We start from the raw sequence: 22,483 nt of genomic DNA, 5'->3' as shown, positions 1-22,483 counted from the left end.
CACAGCGGGTAGGGCATTTGCCTTGCACGTGGCTGACCCGGGTTCAATTCCCAGCATCCCATATGGTCCCCTGAGCGCCACCAGGAGTGATTCCTGAGTGTAAAGCCAGGATGAACCCCTGAGCATCGCTTGGTGTGACCCAAAAAGCAAAAAATAAAAAATAAATAAAATAAATAAAAAATGTAAGACCCTCCAAGAGACAATTCACTATAAAAGATATGCTGGGGATGGTGGGAGGGATACTGGGAACATTGGTGGTGGAGAATAGGCACTGGTGGAGGGATGGGTACTCGATCATTGTATGACTGAAACGTAATCATGAAAGTATGTAAGTCTGTAACTGTATCCATGGTGATTCATTAAAAAACAAATAAATTTTTAAAAAAAGATATGAGTTATGTCTAATTACGATGCTATTATGATACTATGACATAAACCATTAACCTACGGCAGAGAATTTGGAGATGGTCTACACTGAAGATAAAATTCATATTTTACTGTTACCCAGATATAAATTCAAATTATGTTGTGTGGAATATGTAAAATTATTGCATTTTCCAAAAGTCGTTTGGACTTCTTTCCAAGAAAAAGGATTCAAAATGACATTTTATTCAAAATGAAAATAAAGAAATTGGAGCTAGAGAGACAGTACAGCAGATAGGGTGCATCCCATATGATCCCTCGCTTGTTGCCAGGAGTGGTTTTTGCATAGAAGCCAAGAGTAACCCTTGAGAATTGCCAGGTGTGGCCCAAAAAACCAAAAAACAAAACAAAAACACAAGACTGAAATAAATAAAGCATCACAATATATAAAGTGCTCTTGAAAGCTAAGAACACATATCACAAAAAAATGAAAATCCAGAAAAATCTTAAAAATAACATCGTAGAGTTGGAGACATAGTAAAGGAGGTAAAGCACTTATTTTTCACAAGACCAATACTGCTTCAGGGTAAATCCCTCCACGCAGCATATGGGTCCCTAAGAACTGCCAGGAGTGATCCCTGAGCACTGAGGCAAGAGTAAGCCCTGAGCTCCACATGGGTGGATCAAAAACCAAACTAATAATAATAATAACAACAATAATAATAATAACAATAATAATAAGCAATAGCACCACAGTAGGGTGTTTGCCTTGCACGCAGTCAGCCCGGCTGATCCGGGTTCAATTCTTCCGCCCCTCTCGGAGAGCCCGGCAAGCTACTGAGAGTATCCTGCCCACACAGCAAAGCCTGACAAGCTACCCATGATGTATTCAATATGCCAAACAAAGTAACAACAAGTCTCACAATGGAGATGTTACTGGGCCTGCTAGAGTAAATTGATGAACAACGGAAGGACAGTGCTATACAGGGCTAATAATTAGATCATAATATCTAACTTCCTAACATATAGCCATAATTTCTCTCTATACATTGACTACACGCTCTTTGGTTCATTCAGTATTTGATAATTTCATAATATTATTATAGAGTGAGTAGAAAACAAGGCAATTTTATCCAGTAGAATTGTTGATCAAAAATATTTGATAGATTAAAGATGGCTATTGAACCAAATAATTTCCCATTTGGTGATTCATGCTGGGCTGGAGCAATAGCACAGCATGTAGGGCATTTGCCTTGCATGCAGCTGACCTGGTCTTGATTCTTCTGCCCCTCTCGGAGAGCCTGGTAAGCTACCGAGAGTGTCCCACCCCATGACAGAGGCTGGCAAGCTCCCCGTGGCATATTTAATATGCACAAAACAGTAACAAGTCTCAGAATGGAGACGTTACTGTTGCCTGCTTGAGCAAATTGATGAACAATGGGACAAGAGTGCGGTGCTAAAGATGGCTATAGTGCTTGTTCCTCTTCCAATGGAGGCAGCCTGTATTGCCCCTGCACTTGGATCTTGATATCAATCACTTGATCAATTGACAATCTGTTACTCATCAATTTGCTCGAGCGGGCATCAGTAATGTCTCCATTCGTCCCTGCCACGTGCTAGTGTAGCCCAATGTTGTCTGTTCGTTCTAGGAACACGAAGAGCCTTAAACCGATTGTTCAGGGTCTTGACAAAGAATTCTGACCATCTCGTAGGTGGGCGGCCATGCGATCTTTTGACATCCCATGGAATCCAGTCAGTAATTGCTCTAGTCCAGCGGTCATCTACAAATCTCATTACGTGTCCAGTCCATCTGATTTTCGATGCCTTGGCAAACGAGACAGCATCCCTGATTCTGGAACTCTGGATTCTTTCTCTCATTTGAGTGAAGCGTGATACTCCAAGCATAGCTCTTTCTATTCCTCTTTGGGAGACTTGACTAGCGTTTTCATCCTCTTTTCGTAGGGCCCAGGTCTCTGAGGAGTATGTTAATGCAGGAAGAACAGTGGAATTCAAGAGATGTTCCCGGAGACAGAGGTTCTTCATCCTCTTAGCTATTTTTTTGAAGCTCTTGAAGGCGTTCCAAGCTGCTCTCTTCCTCCTGTGCAATCACATGCCAGATCATTCGTCATGTTGACTTCTCGACGTAGGTACACATAACTGTTGCATTCAGAGATGTTTGTTGCATTGAGAGTGAATGGAACGTCAGGAACAAGACCATTTGTCATAAACATTGTCTTTGTGAGATTCAGCTGTAGTCCGACCTTTCCACACTCACGGTCAAAGTTGGCCTGCATTTGTACTGCTTGGCTAATGTTTGGTGTTATTAGAATGATGTCATCAGTAAAGCATAGTTTTCCACTGTCTATCTTTACTCCCATTTCTTCCCATTCCAGTCGTCGCATGAAGTTCTCAAGGGTGGCACTGTAGAGTTTCAGTGAAATGGTACCACCTGCCGAACCCCTCTCTTGACATGGATGATCACATCCTTGTAGAATGGTGAGATCCTGGTAGTGAATCTGTAATACAGCTCATGGAGGATCCTGATGTATTGAGTTTGAATGCCCTGTTTGGCTAAGGCTTCGATGACCATTTCAGTCTCAATAGAATCAAAGGCCTTCTTTAAATCAATGAACATTAGACAGAGCGGCATCTTGAACTCCCGAGAAACCTCAATAAGCTTGGTTATCATGTGGATATGGTTGATCGTGCTGAATCCTTTGCGGAACCCAGCTTGCTCACATGGTTGTCCTTCATCTAGCATTATGCCAATTCTATTCAGGATGACTAGAAGTGAACAGCTTGTAGATGACAAACAACAGGCAGATTGGGAGATAGTTGCCAATGTCATGGATGTTTCCCTTCTTGTACAGTAGTACAGTCCTGCTGGTTTTCCCTAGGACAGAACCTTGCATTCAGACAGGTAGCGTGTGAAGAGTCGAGCCAGTGTATTGATGAGTACTTGATGGCAGGTTCTTCAGGTGTTCGGGTCTGACCTTGTCTGGGCCGGGTGTTGTTCACTTCTTTACCGACGAAATGTCATATCGGATTTCAGAAGGGAGAATGTTGGGAACGACATATCCATCTTGCAGAATTTGGTATGTGGGCAAGTGGATGAAGCTATCGAAGAGATCTGAGTAGAAGTTTGGACAATCTTCTCCATTGCCCTTCTGGAAGATGTGACAGATCCATCAGGACGTCAGAGGGCAGTCATCTTGGTCTTGTAGTTGGCGAAGGATATCATAGTTATATGATATCCTGGTCTAAGACTAGATACTTCTATAGTCTTCTTCTAAGGACTTCCCCACTGAGACCCAGTCACCATGTCAAAAGGAAGGTCAAGAAGTCACCTGAGGTCCACATAGGGGAGAACCAAGGCCTCTGGTCAACTGCCTTGGCTGAGCTCCCAGCAGAGGGCCAGCAGCATTTATCAATATGTGCATTTGTGAAATTTCAGAATGGTAAGTTTAAGATGGGCTGGAGCAACAGCACAGTGGGTAGGGCATTTGCTTTGCACACCACCAACTCGGGTTCAATTCTTCCACCCCTCTCGAAGAGCCTGGCAAGCCACCGAGAGTACCTCGCCCGCACAGCAAAGCCTGGCAAGCTACCCATGACGTATTTGATATGCCAAAAACAATAACAAGTCTCACAATTTGTTGTGAGACATTACTGGTGTCTGCTCAAGCAAATTGACAACAATGAGAGGACAGTGCTACAGTACTAAGTTAAAGATATGTTTTTTCATTTTATGCAAATTTTACTTCAAAGGGGGAAAAGACCCTAAATTAATAATAGCATACTGAAATGTGTAAAGTATATTTATTTCTTTAACTTTAAAATGAATAAAAATCATGATAAATAGGTATGACACATATGTGGTAAAGTGGTAAGGTAGCACTGTAGCACTGTAGCACTGTCCTCCCATTGTTCATTGATTTGCTCGAGTGGGCACAAGTAATGTCTCCATTGTGAGACTTGTTACTGTTTTTGGCATATCCAATACGTCACAGGTAGCTTGCCAGACTTTGCCATGGGGGAAGGATACTCTCAGTAGCTTGCTAGGGCTCTCCGAGAGGGATGGAGGAATTCAACCCAGGTCAGCCGTGTTCAAGGCAAACACACTACACACTGTGCTATATTAAATGTTAATTGTAGAATCAGAAGTCGATAGATGAGTGCTTCTTCCAACTGTTGTTTATATTTATTTTTTATTACATATTAAGGCATCATTATTTACATAGTTATTCATAGTCGTTTCAGGAGTACAATGTGCCAACACAAATCCAACCACCAGTGTCAATTTCCCTGTAACAATGTTCCCAGGCCAATGTCCCAGGTTCTCTCCCATACCCCAGCCTGCCTCTTTGGCAGACACATTTTTGAGTTTGATTACTCTAGTTTAGATATTATGCATCTGGATTTTTTCATTCAACGAAATATTTCTGAGATTCAATCATGCTGTTGTATTTGTCAGTATTATCATTCCTTTGTATAAATATATCACAATTTGTTTATCCACTCTTGTTGAAGGATACCTGGAGAATTTCCAATTTTCAGTTATCACAAATAAAACTTCTATGAACATTTTAGGGCAAATCTTTCTATAAACATATGTTTTCATTTCTGTTGAGTAGACACCTAGGGATAGAATTGCTGGATCAAAGAAGAGATGTACGCTCAGTTTTCTAAGAAACTTCTTAGTCTTTTGCAGACATGAACTTTATTTTTTATTACTTGTATTTAGGAAAGTTTCTTTTAGTTTCACATTTCATTCTTTCCAAGGCCAAATCTGTAACACCCTCTGCAGTTTCTCATTTAAGTGTTTTCTTACCAGAGAAAAGCCACTGATGATTCCAGTTATTTGATCTGGGCAGAAGTACTCTGCCCGCGGCCATTGTAGCCCATTTAGTCCTGCAAGCTCCTCTCCCATGATGGATACCAAGGTGACCTTGAACTCTGGGTTAACTATACTGGCCTCTGAGCAGGCAGCATTTCCTTCAAGTCTTTCTCCTTAACCAAAGATGAGTCTAAATGCTTAACTAGATGTCCCAGGAACCTATAGGTAACTTGAAATTGCATTGCTTCATTTGTCTTTTCCCAGCTCCCCTAAGAGAAAAAAATCTTACTTTCCCCTTTCACCATTATTTAACCTGACCCCTTAAAATAATTCCTAGAATTAAGAATTAAGTAAGCAAACTACTGAATAAATTGCTAGTCTGTTTCTACTTAGTAATCCAAATCTAGAACTAATTTTTGTATTTATTTAATGCTACATCAGCTGTAGGCTAAGATTTCTACATTTTCATTACTTTGCATCTTTAGCATAGCAATTATCAAGTGTATAACACTGGCTCTGGATTCAGGAATCACTTCTGGCGAGCTCAGGGGACCATAGAGGATGCTGGGTGAATCGAACCCGGGTCTGCTGCATGAATAACAAGTGCCTTAACTTCTGTACTATCTCTCTGGCTTCCCTCAATGTCTTTTTTAACTTTTTTAGCATGTGTGTTATTTTCTCAGAACTTTAATCTAGACATTTTCTATATAAATATATTCCTATTTACTAATCCCATTTTCTACTGTCTCATATGCTACAAACCTATCAATTGAATCAGCTATTTCAATCCTAAATTACAACACTTCCATCAAATTATTACAATATAGTGTATTTATTATGCAATTTTTCATGTTTTTTAAACTTTTCATGAAAAATGAATCGTTATTTTAAATTCTGTGTCTGAAAACACCAACATTTGGATTACATGTGACTCTGTATGCCTTGTGATTCCCAGTCATTTGGTCCAATTTTTTTTATTCAATCTCATTTTCTTTAGTGAAGCAAAATAAATTCTTTTTTTAATGTAAAAATACTGCTATTTATTCAGCCAGATTAGCTGATTGAATTGGGCATGAACTCCACCTTACTTTTTTTTTCATTTTTTATAATTTTATTTATTGAATCACTGTGAGAGCAGTTACAAAGCTTTCAGGTTTAAGTCTCGGTCATACAATGAAACACCCATACCTTCACCAGTGCCCATTCTCTACCAACAAAAACCCCAGTATGCCCCCATCCCACACCCTCCCCCTACCTGTGGGGCTGATGATTTCCACATTACTCTCTTTCTATTTTGAACACATTGAATATTTTGACACCAGACCCACCATTATTATTTGGGATTTTACCCCAACACTCAGATCTGCTGAAAGGGCAACAGTAGACATTTTTTTTTTCAATTGCTGGTTAAGAATGACATATGATGCCGTGTGGCTGCAGTAGTGGCCGCAAGATTTTGAAATTCTAACACTTAAATCTAAAGGGATTTCTGCCCAAACCTGTTGGGTTCCAAGATTTGCTCCTGAGTCTCTGGGATCATGGCCGTTAAGCAGCTTGATCAGGAGCCACAAAGGCCATTCATGCGTGATGACTTGGGGACTCGTGGGGAGTACAGTGCCGGCTCCACCTCCATCCCATGAGGACCAACATGTCTCATCATTGCGGGCCCTAACCTGACGATCCAATGACCTCTGGAGGATGACAGCCACCAGCCGCCAGGGGTAAGCAGGTGGAGGGACAAGACCCTTTCCCCCCTGGGGTGGCCCGGCGACAGTAACCTACTGCGGGGTCCAGAGGCATTTCTGCCAAAAGCCGCTGGTTTTCAAGATTTGTTTCTGAGTGTCTTGGATCATGGCCATTAAGCAGCTTGATCAGAAGCCAGAGAAGCCTTTCAAGGGTGATGATTTGGGGTCTCGTTGAGGTGAGGAGGACAGAACCGGCTCCACCCCCCTCCCATGGGGCCCAACATGTCTTGTCACTGTGGGTCCAAGCCTGACTGTCCAATGGCCTCTGGAGGATGGCAGCCACCAAACCACCAAGGGGGAGCAGGCGGAGGGACAGCACCCTTCCCCCACCCCTGTAGTGGCCCGGTGACAGTAACCTACTGTGGGGTCCGGACGCATTTCTGCCAAAAGCCACTGGGTTTTGAGATTTGTTTCTGAGTCTCTGGGATCAAGGCCGTTGAGCAGCTTGATGAGGAGCCAGAGAGGCCGTTCGTGGTCCATGACTTGGGGTCTCGTTGGGGTTGGGAGGACAAGCCCGGCTCCCCCCCCCCCCCCATCCCGTGAGGCTCAACAAGTTTCGTCACTGCGGGCCCAACCCTGACTGTCCAATGGCTTCTGGAGGATGACAGCCACCAAGTCGCCAAGAGGGAGCAGGCGGAGGGACAACACCCTTTCCTCCCTGGGGTTGCCCAGCGACAGTAACGTACTGTGGAGTCCAGATGCATTTCTGCCAAAAGCCACTGGGTTTTGAGATTTGTTTCTGAGTCTCTGGGATCATGGCCGTTAAGCAGCTTGATCAGGAGCCAGAGAGGCTGTTCATGTGGGTGACTCGGGGTCTCATTAGGGTGGGGAAGAAAGGGCTGGCTCCACCCCCATCCCCGTGAGGCCCTGTGTGTCTTTTCACTGCAGGCCCAAATCTGACTGTCCAGTGGCCTCTGGAGGATGGCGGCCACCGGGCCACCAGGGGGAACAGGCCAAGGCACAAAACCTATTTTCACCTGGGTTGGCCCAGCGCTGGTAACCTACTGCAGGAACTGGATGCATTTCTACCAAAAGCCACTGTGTTTCAAGATTTGTTTCTGAGTCTCTGGGATCATGGCCGTTAAGCAGTTCGATCAAGAACCAGAGAGGCCATACTTCCAATTATGTAGCTTAGCCCGATGTGGTTTGTGGGTGTGTTTCCCACATACCTAATTTTTGGCCGTTTACTTTCTTGGTAAACTTCGTCCCAAGTTTATGAGGTCTGGCCAAAGGCACAGCAGCAATTTGGGGGTATCTGGAAGTTTGAAGGTGTCATCAGGCTGCTGATGCACTTGCCTCACAGGTACAGATAACTTGCTGGCAGCACCATATCCCCACCAATTTTATATTATATGTAATATAAAAACTGTATAGGATTCTTTCTATGGCTGAACCATCTGCTTAATTCTTCAGTCTCTTTAGAGTTGCTTTGTACTTTTTTTTTGTTTTCAAGTCCTGCCTCATGCGTGTGAAATTTGAGCATCTAACAGTTGCATCAATGTGAAATCGTATTCAGACTTTGAGCTAATTTTTCTGTGATCTCCTTTTGAGGATTTTGGCCTTCAAGTCCCAACTGTCTTGGCATCAGCTAATTCTAGTTACTCTCTTTCTCTGTGAGCAAGACTGCTGTAGCTCCAGGTCATTTTTTTTCTTTCAAACTCTACTCCTCCATTTATGAACTAGCAAATGCCTAAGGGGAGTAAGCAGAGATGAGTGTGGGGCAAACCTGAATGGGAAGGTTTTTTTCTCTCCTTTAGTCTCTTAAGTAATGCTTAATTTCATTTCTTTCTGATATCTTCAGAAAGCTCCCTCCAAACCCCCACTCCTTTCCACCTATTTTATCTACTTTATCGTTATTTTCAGAGGAGTGGAGGATTAGTCTATATAAAATATTTCAGCAGAATCCAAGATTCTGTACTACTTTCTTAATATTATATGATTTCTCACACAATAAACATAAGTATCCCTCATTTTACAGATGAGGAGCTGGGACAGAAAAATAATTAAATTATTTCACACACAGAAAAAAAATAAAACATCCAAACAGCAAGACCCAAAATTTTGTTCCATGTTCTTCCCAGCCTGCCGCAAACAGCTCACCACCTGCTCTCTTTAGATAACATCTGGAACAAAGGGATTCAGTTGAAAAAGAAGAATAAAGGATGTTTTCTTGGTGCACTAAAGTGTCCTCCTGCTCTGGCAGGATTCTTTCTACCCCCTCTCTGATCCTCACCAACAATATAAAGCCAACCTACATTTCTGAAGTGGGCAACTATTGAATAATTCATAAAACAGAAGGGCTCCTGGCTCAACTCAACCTTGGATGAATTGTCTGCATGATCCTACTGAGATGAAGAAAAATATTTTCCCCGTGCAGTAACTGTGGTTCAAGAGAGGAGTCATTAAGTAGGATGCAATTTAAACATCTTCATTTTTCTGGCTAGTACCACACTTTTAGCAAAAGGGGATGTTAAATAGAGTCGAAAGGCTTTAATCTCTCTTTACACTGACTTCCTAATTTCAAAACACACACAATGTGCCTGCTAATGTCTTAAGAAAGATAGGTGGATGCATCCATACACACTTCATTTTAAGTGTCTATCCTTAAAAAGGCATCTTTTATTGCCTGCAATAGTGTGAGTCATAACAAAGGCATTTATATTCATGTGAATATAATCTACACTTCCACAGGTGTCCAAGTATAATGTACAATTGCCTAACGAACCTTTAGAATAAAATGCTGCCAATGAGAACTGATTTTGCATCTCCTATAAAGAAAATGAAACTTCATCAGGCTGGCAAAGAGGAATATCAGCTTCGGAGATATGTTTAATATGATGGCTTTCTTACCACAATTTCTGCAGGGAATAATATATAGGAAAATAATGTTGCTCCTTTGTGATTACATTACCATATGGAGTAATTTTTCTTGACGGGGAGGTCATTTCATCTGATGAGTTCTTGAACAGTGAAATGGAAACTTGGTTCTGTGACAGCAAAGGAGAGATTGACTTATTAAAACTGTTACACTATGGAATTTTATTAGTCCATTTCATATTTGCTCCCTTAGAAGATCAAAAGCATGAGTGCATTTGGAAGGTCCATCAGGAATTATTAAGGATAAAAATCAGAATGGTCATTATCACATATGGAAAAATCATCTGGAACTAAGATTCTGGAGGCCGACTCTAAGAAGCCTCCCAATGTCATAATTTGAAGAGCAGAACAGATGGGATGTGAATATTAATGGAGGAAATAGCCTCACAAGATCAACAGCCAAAGTTTGAGAAAAACCACCCAGGCACTTGTAATGGGCTGAACAAAATTAATTGTCCTGGACATCTAATCCCTGGAAGAAAAGTGGTTCAAATCTAGGAAAGACTTTCTAAGCACTGGAGAAATGTTAGCTTTAATTTTTTCATCAAAACACCTTTCAAACTCTAGATTTTCTCTGTGTGCACGCATATTTATCACTTACAATTCACCCATTATTCAGCAAGCCTTGATGGCTCCTTCCCTGTGCTAGAACCTCAGAAATGCTACATGATTAAGGTTTCCAAGTAGCTCATGGTCTGGTAAGGGATACAGATGAATGAGCACTAATTGCTGATGGTGCAGCAAATCCATCAAAAAAAAGAGAGAGAATATGCATTTCATTTGTTTATTAAGTTATTAATACTTAATGAGTACCTACTATGTACCTACCTCCGCACTCAACACTGGGGACACAAGAAAGTCTTTGGGTAGCTATAATTTTAGTAAGGAGGAACAAATGACAGGCAAATCAGCAAGCAAATATCTAAAAGTACACAAGTGGTTCAAGCTGCAAAAGCATACTGGCCCACAGGTAACTCCTTCCTTCATTGCCTCAAACTATACCTGGAGGAAAGACTGAATCTTCTGACACATCACCTATAATCCCAATGACACATGCAACCCAACTGTGACTCAAAGACACTTAGAACTAAGAGATTCTTTTCATGTGTTTAGTCTGGAAAGTAATGAAGTCACCTTTAAATGTGCCCATCTATGACACCCTCTGAGTTTGCTACAAACACACCTGAATGCAGGACAAAGGGTTGCCGATTTAAACACTAGCCTGAAGAGGCTGAGGTCTGTCTTACCATTTTGTTTCTTAGTAGAAAATAAAATTGGTAAAGATGGAGTTGTGTCACAGTATGTAGGGCATTTGCCTTGCATGTAGCCAACCCAGGTTCGATTCCTCCATCCCTCTCAGAGAGCCCGACAAGCTACCAAGAGTATCCGCCCACACAGCAGAGCCTGGCAAGTTTCCTGTGGTATTTGATGTGCCAAAAACATTAACAGCATGTCTCACAATGGAGATGCTACTGGTGCCCACTCAAGCAAATCGAACAACAGGAGGACAGTGCTACAGTGCTACAGTGCTGTGCTGTATACACCAGTCCTAGTGCACAGTGCCTACAGCACAGAATATGATCAATAAATAGATGGCAAATTAAAGACTATACAACGTTATACTCAGGGAGTAAGAAAAAGTGCTACAATGATATAAAATGAGTCCTGTGACAGAAAATAACAAACATGGAAGGCAGAAGGAAGGGAGCCCATAAAAAATAGTTGACACAGCAGGCTTGAAAGGGTTGTTCTTTAAAAAGCCACTTTGCAGAAATGGCTCTTGACTAGTGTATTTAGGCCATATGCAGCTGTGTTCAGGGCTCACTTTGGCTCTGTGCTCAAAGATCACTCCTGATGGTCCTCAGGGGACCTATGCGGTGTGGGGGATCAAACACAACAAGGCACTGGCCCCTTGGCTGGTGTTTTTGTTTCCCTGTGTCTTCCATAACAAATCACCACAAACTTAGTGGTTTCAAACAGCAGAAACCCATTCTTCGGCAGTTCTGGAGGCTAGTAGTCCCATGTCTGGCAGAATTGTGCTCCCTCTGGGAACACAGTTGAAAAATACTTCCTGGTTTTTTTTCTGTTTTCACCACTTTATAATTATTTTTTCTATTTTTTAATTAAATCACCATGAGATACAGTTATAATACTTTTGTGATTGCATATTTATTTATATATTGTATTATGTATTATATTGTATTTTATGTATTGTATTTATTTTCATGGGCAATAGCACAGTGGTAGGGCATTTGCCTTGTGAGCAGCCAGCCCAGCCGAGCCAGGTTCAATTCCTCCACCCCTCTCGGAGAGCCCGGCAAGCTACCAAGAGTATATCGCCCTCACAGCAAAGCCTGGCAAGCTACCCATGACATATTCAATATGCCAAACACAATAACAACCAGTCTCAAAAATGGAGACATTACTGGGCCCGCTCAAGCAAATCGATGAACAACAGGAGGACAGTGTTTGTTTTGTATTTAGTCATACAATGTTCCAACACTCATCCCTCAACCAATATCTCCTGTATTCCTCCTGCTACCCCATTCCAGCCTGCCTCTATAGCAGGTTCTCTCTCTCTCTCTCCCTCTCTTTCTCTCTCTCTCCTTCTCCCTCTCACCCCTCCAACCCTGTCTCTCCCCCTCTCCCCCCTTCCCTCTCTCCCTCCCTCTCTTCCTTACCTCTCTCCCTCTACTTTTGGGAATTATGATAACACAAATAATGAGAGGCCATCATGTTTAGTCCTTTACCCACTTTCAGCACACCTCTTCTATAAGAGCTATTCCTTACAACCATCATTGTCATAATGGTTTCATCCTGTTTTTAAGCTTCTGGTGGTTAAGAAATTCTTTGACTTGGGGCTAGTTCTCTCCAGTCTGTTTCTGTGATCACATTTCCTTCTCCTCCTCTGTCAAATTTCCCTGTGTATCTTATATATGAATATTTGTCATTGGATTTAGGGCCCATCCATCTACTCCATATCAAGAGCCTTCGTTTGGTAACACTGCAAAAGCTGTATTTGAAATAATATCACATTTACAAGTACCAGGAGTAAGACATAGATAAATCTGCGAAGGGGCCATTACTCAATCTACTACAACTTGCATCTTCAAACCAGAATCCTTCATATCTCCCTACAACTACAAAGTTAAATAAACTTTCCCTAAGAGCATCTCACTGTGTCTAGAGTATTTGTATACAAACACTATGGTTTACTTGGAACACCTGCTTTCCTTCTGGAGTTCTGTAATTTTTGGATATTCTAGTCAGATAAAACCTTACACAACCATTCCCCAATTAAAAAAAAAAGATGAATATGCTAAATTACAAACCATAATACCCAAAAGTGCGGGGAGGAAGAGAGAGAGAAAGAGAGAAACAGAGAGAGAGAAAGAGAGAAAAGAAAAGTGCCTGCCATAGAAGCAGGCTGGCTGGAGGGGGGTATGGGGTTGGGGGTGACCGGAGGGATACTGGGAATATTGGCGCTGGGAAATGTGTACTGTAGAGGGATGGGTGTTGGGACATTGTATGACTGGAACCTGATCACAAAAGCTTTGCAACTGTATCTCATGGTGATTTGTTAAAAAATAATAATTTTTAAAAATAATATTAAAGTAAAGGTAAAGGTAAAGGCCCTCCCGTTGATCATCGATTTGCTCGAGCGGGCCCAGTAACGTCTCCATTGGAGACTTTGTTGTTACTGTGTCTGGCATATCGAATACTCTCGGTAGCTTGCCAGGCTCTCCGAGAGGGGCGGAGGAATCAAACTCGGGTCGGCCATGTTGGCCGCTTGTAAGGCGAATGCCCTACCGCTGTGCTATCACTCCAGTATATTAAAATATTAAAATATTTAATATTTTAAATATTAAAATAACATTTAAAAATTAAGATGTATACTGAATCTCTGATGAGTTTTCTTGTCTTGCCACACCACATTGTGCATGTCACAATTTGATTCTAAAAGAATTAAGCACATCCAGTGTGATCCTGGGAGGGGAACTTTGAAGCTTTGCACCTGGGTTCCTCTAACTGGTAAATTTTGGTACTACAGAAATATCCTAGGTTCCACAGTGGATTAGAAAACTCTGGAAAGTGTAGTTAAGTACCTCTTTGCCTCTAGTAATACTCAATCCAGACTACTGGTCTAATAGCAATTTTTAATTGAATAATTTAATTAAATAATTTAATTAAATAAAAGTATTAATTAAATAAAAGTATTTGAGGCATCCTTATATCGGAGGGTGGTATTCTATGCAGGGACATTGATTGAAAATTTATTTGAGCATCTCTGGCGGCTTTCTTTTTCTTCCTGAATTTATTATTCACTGAATTACTCTATTTCCCTTTGCCTACACTTCATCATCTGATTTAATACAAAACAATTCTCTGTGTGCCACATCTCTGGAAGCCAGGTTTATTAAATTCTCCTCTGATAAGCCAAAATTAAAACTCGCAAGACACTCAGTGGATTTGCATCCTTGAAAAGTCAAAAAACGCACTGTACATTGATCTGGGAACATAGGCACAGGAAGATGACATTCAAGTTCATAATGACACATTTATATGTAATCACAAAATGCAGAAGACAATATTGGTGGCCCCGATTATTGACACTCCCTATCTCTAAATTCATGCCCTCAGAGCTGCCTCTTTGATCCACTTTCCCACCTACTGACACAAATTCCATACTCTGCTTGTGATTTGTGGCATAAGTGGCATTAGCAAAGGTTGAAGAATACAATCTTCAAGATCACATGCAGGTATATTATATATATATGTATATATATATATATATATATATATATATATATATTAGACTGATATCCAAGGTCAGGGAAAACAAGTGCTAAGGGAACTGGTCAATGATTAGAATTTACCACAAGTGTGTGGGGGGCAGAGGGTAGGTAAGAAAGAGAAGGGACCAGTATGACAATAATAGTTGGAAATGATCAAGCTGAACATGAACTGAGTGTTAAAAGTAGGTAAAGGGATAACACAACAACCTTTCACTATCTGTTTTTCAAACTACAATGCCCAAAAGGAGACAAAGAGAGACAGACAGAAGGAGAGACAGAGACAGAGAGAAGTGCCTGCCATAGAAGTAGACTGGAGGTGGGGTGGGGGAATGATGGGAGGAAAATTAGGACACTGGTGCTGGGAAATGTACACTGGTGGAGGGATGGGTGTTGGAACACTGTGACTGAAACCTAATCAAACAGTTTAATGGGTCTATCTCACAGAGATTCAATAAAAATAAAGATTCTCAAAAACCTAGAAATTGAGCTCCCATTTGACCCAGCAATACCACTCCTGGGAATATACCCCGGAGAGGCAAAAAAGTATAGTTGAAGTGACATCTGCAGTTGTCTATTCATTGCAGCACTGTTTACAATAGCTAGAATCTGGAAAAAACCTGAGTGCCCGAAAACAGATGACTGGTTAAAGAAACTTTGGTACATTACACAATGGAATACTACGTAGCTGTCAGAAAAGATGAAGTCATGAAATTTACATGCAAGTGGTACTACATGGAAAATATCATGCTAAGCAAAATGAGTCAGAAAGAGAGGGATAGACATAGAAAGATCTCATTCATCTGGGGAACATAAAGTAACAAAATAGGAGACCAACACCCAAGAATAGCCAAGATTAATACCAGGAGGTTTACCCCATGGCTTGGAGGCCAGCTTCACACTCGAGGGGTAAAGGCAGCCCAGATGTAGAAGGGAGCAACAAATGGGGGGGGGGGTATTGGGAGGATCCCCCCAGGATGGGAGAAGCATGCTGAAAGTAGACTCTAAACCGAACATGATTGCCACTTGATGCCTCTTTTGCAGGGCACAGCACCCAAAAGGAGAGAGGGAACAAAAGGGAATGCCCTGCCACAGAGGCAGGGTGGGATATGGGGGATGAGGGGGTTGGGAGGGATACTGGGATTAGTGGAGGGGGAGAATGGGCACTGGTGGAGGGATGGGCACTTGATCATTGTACAATGGAAACCCAAGCACAAAAATTTGTAAGTCTACAACTGTACCTCATGGTGTTTCACTAATAAAAAAAAAGTCTCCTATTTTGGTTTATGTACAGAATAACCCTAAGACATTTGAGACTTTCTTATGGTTTAAGTGTAAAAAAAATAAGTAAATAAATAAATAAATTTTTTAAAAATGACATGCAAACTCCCATTTGCCTCATTCTACAATTAATTCACTGTTACATCTCTGTTATACCATTAAAACATGCCCAACCAAGTCTGGAGAGAGATGTGAGACTCTTGCAGGGAAAGGACTCATCACTTCAGCCAGGACTCTCAGCCAACTCTCAGATACATGAGGAATCAAGCAGAGAACAGAATTTCCACTTGGTCCCAGTCTTAACACCCATCAAAAGTGATCTGAGCATATTTTGCCTAATGTTTTAAGGCAGAATCAAGGCTGGCATGTAGAAATAGATAATAAATACACAATAAATAACTCATACACAAAACACACCACTCTTCACTTTTGCTAAAATCTGAAATGAGGTTTGTGTGAAGTTACTGTCATTAACAGTTCTCATTACAATTGGAAGCAGAAATTCTTTCTTTCTGGAGTTCTTTTTTTGAGTTTCTGCATCATAGTTTGGCTTAGAAGCTTCAATCCTATGTAAGAGCTGAGATGACCAATTTCAGATAAAGAGTAGAAGTTGGCATGAAGATTATGTCAGAAAATCAGAGTGCAGTAAGTTCCCCACTGCAAGTCATGACAGGTTCTAGGAAACTACAATTTTAGGAGACAGGACAGATTAAATAAAAAATAAAAAAAGTCTCCAAAGGCCATTAACATTGGCTGGGGTGGTTTATTTTCATCAGTGTTACAAAAATTTTTATTCAAGACCTGCTCTACAAACCAAGCAAAGATCCATGTCTTTCATTGCTTAAGTAATATACACTGATTCTGAAACAAAACCTATCTTGACATTTTGATCAAGGAAAATGGAATTCCCTTCTCAGATCCTTTCAAGCATCTCCCTGACTCTAAATAGAGTCACATCTAATCCATAATTTAGAGTGATAAATTCCACATTATTCAAAATTCACCTACTACCTATCAGTGAGCAAACACTAAGGAGTCAGATTTGACCCTTGGTTAAATTCCCAGCTCTACCACATGCCTCCAGAGGTGTGAGCACAGGTATGTGACCTCTTTTATGAACCTCTCTCTTCACTTATAAAGTAAACATTCTATAAGAATACCCTCATAGTTGTCCCAAGATGAAGCTCAAATGAGTTTAGCACCTGGCCTACTACATAGGACACCCTCAATAAATGTGAGCTATTATCAGTCCTTGCCAATACTCTGCTAATATTGAATGCCTTAATTATTCACTCACATATATCACTTCCTCTCAGCAGGAACAGACCAAGAACAGATGGTATTTGGAGTATTCCTTCTGCTTTAAAGCCAAGAAAATAATCATTTGACTTTTAAGCCTTTTTTTCTAATTTAAATATTCCTGGACTCTACAACAAGAGTGATAGATGAAGAGAAACATTAGTCCATTTAGCAGAGGAGAATATTCCTTGGCATTCACTAAGTCAAAGTTTGTATCCATATTTTGGCATTTATCAGCATGTGAATTTATAAAATCTACTGTACCATTCTGAGTCTTGGGACTGGATAATACAGTGAATAAGGTGCTTGCCTTGCAAACAGTCAACCTAAGTTCAATCCCTGGTATCCCAGGTGGTCACTTGAGCACCAGCAAGAGTGATCTCTGAGCATAGACCCAGGAGTAGCTCTAATCACAGCTAGGTATGGCTCAATAACTTCCCAGCCCCAAAATAAAACACTCTGGGCTTTGTTTTCTTCTATAACGTGAGAGTTGACTACCCCACAGGATCAATAATTTAAAATCTATAATTACCAGATAGTATTGTTCTCCATACTTGTATCCAAAGACAATGCAGCGTGGAATCTCATGGAATTATTCATCTGGTAACACCGTAGTTTAAGACACACATCCCAGTCATCTTCTATGCACAAGATGAAAATGGGCATCATGCAAAAATCAGCTTGGAGATCTGAGCAGGTGAGTCAAGGCTCAAACCAAATTAAGAATGAAGCTTCATTAAGATTTGTATAAATATGTCAAGGAAAGGAAATAGTCAGTGAGAGATATTAGAGCTAGGAGCAAGCAGCCTTTGCTTCATTGTCTCCTGACAGGTAGCCAAGGCAACTGGAACAGAGGAAGCTGAGTCTTGGTCTCAGAAGGGAACCCATGTAAAATCTAACTTTAACTTGGTAAGAGATGGAAAACTTTAGATTCTGATGAGCAGGGAAGAGAAATTATTCTGTGGCCCTTGAGAAAAGGCACTGGTTGCTGCATACACACACACAAAAATAGACTTTTAGATTTGGATGTGAATAAAAACAGAAGTAGAGTGATTTCTAAAGCCTGAGGTTTCTGTTTAAATCCAAGAAAAAGATAAGGGTGGTTTATAACAGGTGAGGAAGGTGGAGGTGGACTGGTACTGATATATTTTTATGACAGAGTCAACAGAATTTGCTCATGGGTTGGATGTGAATATGATGTAAAGAGAGAAACCCAGCATGTGTCCTAGGGCTTTGACGGAAGTGGAAGTGTATGTTCCCCCTTAGGGTCTTTGAATTTGCCCTTTATTCTTATTAGATCACTTTTCTCATTAATATCTCTAAAACTCATTCCCTTTTCCCCTCCAGCTTTCAGCTCCAATACCATTTGCTCTTTGAGGTCTTCCCTGCCCACCATTTATAAAATTACCCCCATTCCCTCCCAGAGCTTCCTTAGCATTGTTTTTTTCCCCCTAGCATTGTTTTGTTTTCTCTGTTACATGTATCCTAATTGGAATCCCTGGGATATTGATGTGTTTCTGTACACTGTCTTTGCCAGGTAAGTTTGCTAAAACTGCTATAACAAAAAACTATAAGATCAGTGGCTTAGGAAAATAGGAATGCATTGCCTCACAGTTTCAAAGGATGGAAGCCCAAGATCAAGACAGCAGGAAAGTTGCTTCTTTCTTCAGAAGTGGGGTGGAGGTCGGGGGCAGGAGGGACGGGCGCAGGAGGTGGGGGGGCAAGGGGCAGCCCAGGAAAAGAAAGTGAAAGGAAGGGAGAAGAATCTGTTCCACCTGTCCCATGCCTCTTCCATAGCTGGTGGTGATTTATCTATCTTTGGTCTTTTTAGGCTTGTAAATGTAACACCTTCACCCTAAAATCATACCCATGTTCAAATCACTGGTTTTATAAGAAAGAAACACTACTCTTGTTTGAACTCATTTTAACTTAACGACTTATATCTGAAGACCTACTTTGAAATAAGTCTATATTTTGAGGTTTTGAGTGTAGTAAAGTTCTTTAATGCTAGCATCAAACAGTTCATTTCTCAACATGTTACTTCTTGGCCTTTTGGTTAAGATCGAGTGTAATATCTGTTCTTGTCAGTTTAACAATTCAGCTCACCACATCCTCTGAGCTAGATTATAAACTCCATGAAGGAAGGCCTTTATTATTTATTTATGGCCACATCTCAAGTACCAAGCAGATTAACTAGGACACATGCTGAAGAGATACTTGTTTAATAAATTAATTACTAGTAAGGGAAAGGAATATGTAGGCATGCAAATCCAGTATTTCACTTTAGAGCTATTATTTGAGGTGGTTTTGAGAACTCCAAATAGAGGCATCAACCAGGCAATGAGTGTGATTTTTGGAAGCAGAATGGATACACTTTGAGATTTTTAGAATGATTCACAAGAGCACAACATTTAACACTATGATATTGGGTGAAAAGTACTAGAGAGTATCCACAAAGTAGAGGCTGAGAGACATAAATCTGAGATCACACAATGTTCAAATGGAAGAGGAAGAGCAAGCAGACTGGGGGGAAATGTCACACAAGGTTGCAGGAGGAGAAAGGAAACTAGAAGTCCAAAGTTTCAAGGTCTCCTGGATTAGGAAAATAAAACATTTCAAGGAGAGCTGATCACCTTTGCCCAATGCTATGCTGTCGGGTAGAAGAGCAGACTAAATAGTTTAGCAAAACGAGTCATCAATCACCTTGACAACAGGACAAGAGATGGGAGGGTATTGGACAGAGAATCAACGATAAAGCAGGCAAGGTGAGTCAGTGGTTTCTGACTGCTGGTCCATGCACTCTGAAGGCATAATACCATTAACAATCTGGCATCCATGAACTGGTGCTCAGGACAGGTGTAAAAATGTTGGCAACTGGGGACTGGAGCAATAACACAGTGGGTAAAGTGTTTGTCTTGCACACAGCCGACCCGGGTTCAATTCCTAGCATCCCATATGGTCCCCAGAGCATCGCCAGGAGTAATTCCTGAGAGAAGAGCCAGGAGCAGCCCCTGTGCATTGCTGGGTGTGACCCCAAAAGAAAAAAAAATGTTGGTAACTGCTGATGTAGTCCAGTGTCTCTCAACCAGGAGCCATATGATTCCTGTAGGCCCCTGAGATATTCCAAGAGGACCACAGCTGAAAACCACATGTAAATTGGGGGTTGAGACAGGGTAAAAGACTAAGGAACCAACCAATATGATGGTGGCTGAGGAAGGGAACAAGGGCAGAAACAAAAATTGAGAAATACTAATATAGAGGTATGATGAGGGAAGATGGGACAGTGGCAGATTGATTCAGAGACTGATGTTTGGCAGTCACTTAATCACTTAATCACTTAACTACCTGTTAGTCGTCGATTTGCTCGAGCGGGCGCCAGTAACGTCTCCATTTGTCCCTGTCACGTGCTAGTGTAGCCCAATGGCATCTGTTCGCTCCAGGAACATGAAGGGCCTCAAACCGATCGCTCATGATCTTGACGAAGAAGTCTGACCATCTGGTAGGTGGGCGACCACACGGTCTTTTGACATCCCGTGGAATCCAGTCGGTAACAGCTCTAGTCCAGCGGTTGTCTTTAAATCTCATTATGTGACCAGCCCATCTGATTTTTGACACCTTGGCAAACGAGACAGCGTCCCTGATTCTTGATCATTGACGGATGTCAGAACTCCGGATTCTTTCTCTCATTTGAGTGAAACGAGACATTCCAAGCATAGCTCTTTCTATTCTTCTTTGGGAGACCTGAATAGCGTTCTCATCTTGTTTGCGTAGGGCCCAGGTCTCTGAGGCATATGTTAATGCAAGAACAACACTGGAATCAAAGAGATGTGCCCGGAGCCGAAGGTTCCTCGTTCTCTTAGCTATTTCTTCGACGTTCTTGAAGGCGTTCCATGCCGCTCTCTTCCTCCTGCGCAACTCGAGTGCCAGGTCATTTGTCATGTTGACCTCTCGACCTAGGTACACATAGCTGTTGCATTCGAAGATGGTCGTTCCATTGAGAGCGAATGGGGCGTCAGGAACGAGTCTGTTTCTCATGAACATTGTCTTCGTAAGATTCAGCTGTAGTCCTGCCTTTCCACACTCACGGTAAAAGTCAGCCAGCATTTGTGCCGCTTGGATGATGTTTGGTGTTATTTAAACAATGTCATCAGCAAAGCGGAGGTAGTATAGTTGCCGACCATCTATCTTCACTCCCATTCCTTCCCATTCCAGTCGTCGCATGATGTTTTCGAGGGTGGCACTGAAGAGTTTCGGTGAAATAGTATCACCCTGCCGCACCCCTCTCTTGACATCAACGATCACTTCTTTGTAGAATGGTGAGATCCTGGTAGTGAATCCGCAATACAGCTCACGGAGGATCCTGATGTATTGGGCTTGAATGCCCTGATTGGCTAGGGCTTCAATGACCGCTTCCGTCTCAACAGAATCAAAGGCTTTCTTTAAATCAATGAACATTAAACAGAGCGACATCTTGAACTCCCGAGAAACCTCAATGAGCTTGGTTATCATGTGGATATGGTCGATGGTGCTGAATCCTTTGCGGAACCCAGCTTGCTCACATGGTTGTCCTTCATCTAGCATTATGCCAATTCTATTCAGGATGACTAGAAGTGAACAGCTTGTAGATGACAAACAACAGGCAGATCGGGAGATAGTTGCCAATGTCATGGATGTCTCCCTTCTTGCACAGTAGTACAGTCCTGCTGGTTTTCCCTAGGACAGAACCTTGCATTCAGACAGGTAGCGAGTGAAGAGCCAAGCCAGTGTATTGATGAGTACTGACAGCAGGTTCTTCAGGTGTTCAGGTCTGACCTTGTCTGGGCCGGATGATCTTTGTTTCTTTACCAACGAAATGGCGTGTCGGATTTCGGAAGGGAGAACATTGGGAACGACATATCCATCCTGTGGAATTTGGTATGTCGGCAAGTGGACATGGCTATCGAAGAGATTTGAGTAGAAGTCATGGATAATCTTCTCCATTGCCATTCTGGAGGATGTGATGGATCCATCAGGATGTTGGAGGGCAGTCATCTTGGTCTTGTAGTTGGCGAAGGACAAGCGGGCGTTACGAATACTTTTCCCGGCTTCTGCCACATCTACCAGTACTTCTGCTCTTCTCTCTTTAAGGTCTTCCTTGATCGCATCTCTGCACTGCTTTGTGAGCTCGGACGTTAGCTTGCGGTTGCCTGAGGCATGCGCCAAACCACACTGGCGAATTAGCTCAAGAGTTTTCGAAGATAGGTGATTTTTTGTGGCTATCTCTCTCTTGGCATTCCTCGCACATACAT

The 22,483-nt window shown here is 41.7% G+C and overlaps 1 protein-coding gene and 1 non-coding gene across 4 annotated transcripts in view; one reads left to right on the top strand and one right to left on the bottom strand.

The window, feature by feature from the left end:
- Positions 1–22,483, bottom strand: part of KAZN (kazrin, periplakin interacting protein) — a 1,209,760-nt gene that overhangs the window by 1,096,820 nt on the left and 90,457 nt on the right. The gene's annotated exons all lie outside the window — the stretch shown is intronic.
- On the top strand, positions 19,232–19,417 carry LOC130032266 (U2 spliceosomal RNA). Its single transcript, XR_008793810.1, has one exon. It is a non-coding gene; the product is annotated as a U2 spliceosomal RNA (small nuclear RNA).

This window comes from Sorex fumeus, unplaced genomic scaffold (assembly GCF_029834395.1).
Source record: "Sorex fumeus unplaced genomic scaffold, SorFum_2.1 ptg000047l, whole genome shotgun sequence".
In the NCBI taxonomy this organism is placed as follows: domain Eukaryota; kingdom Metazoa; phylum Chordata; class Mammalia; order Eulipotyphla; family Soricidae; genus Sorex; species Sorex fumeus.
Note: the sequence above shows the minus strand (reverse complement) of the source record. Positions and strands in the feature narration are given on the sequence as shown.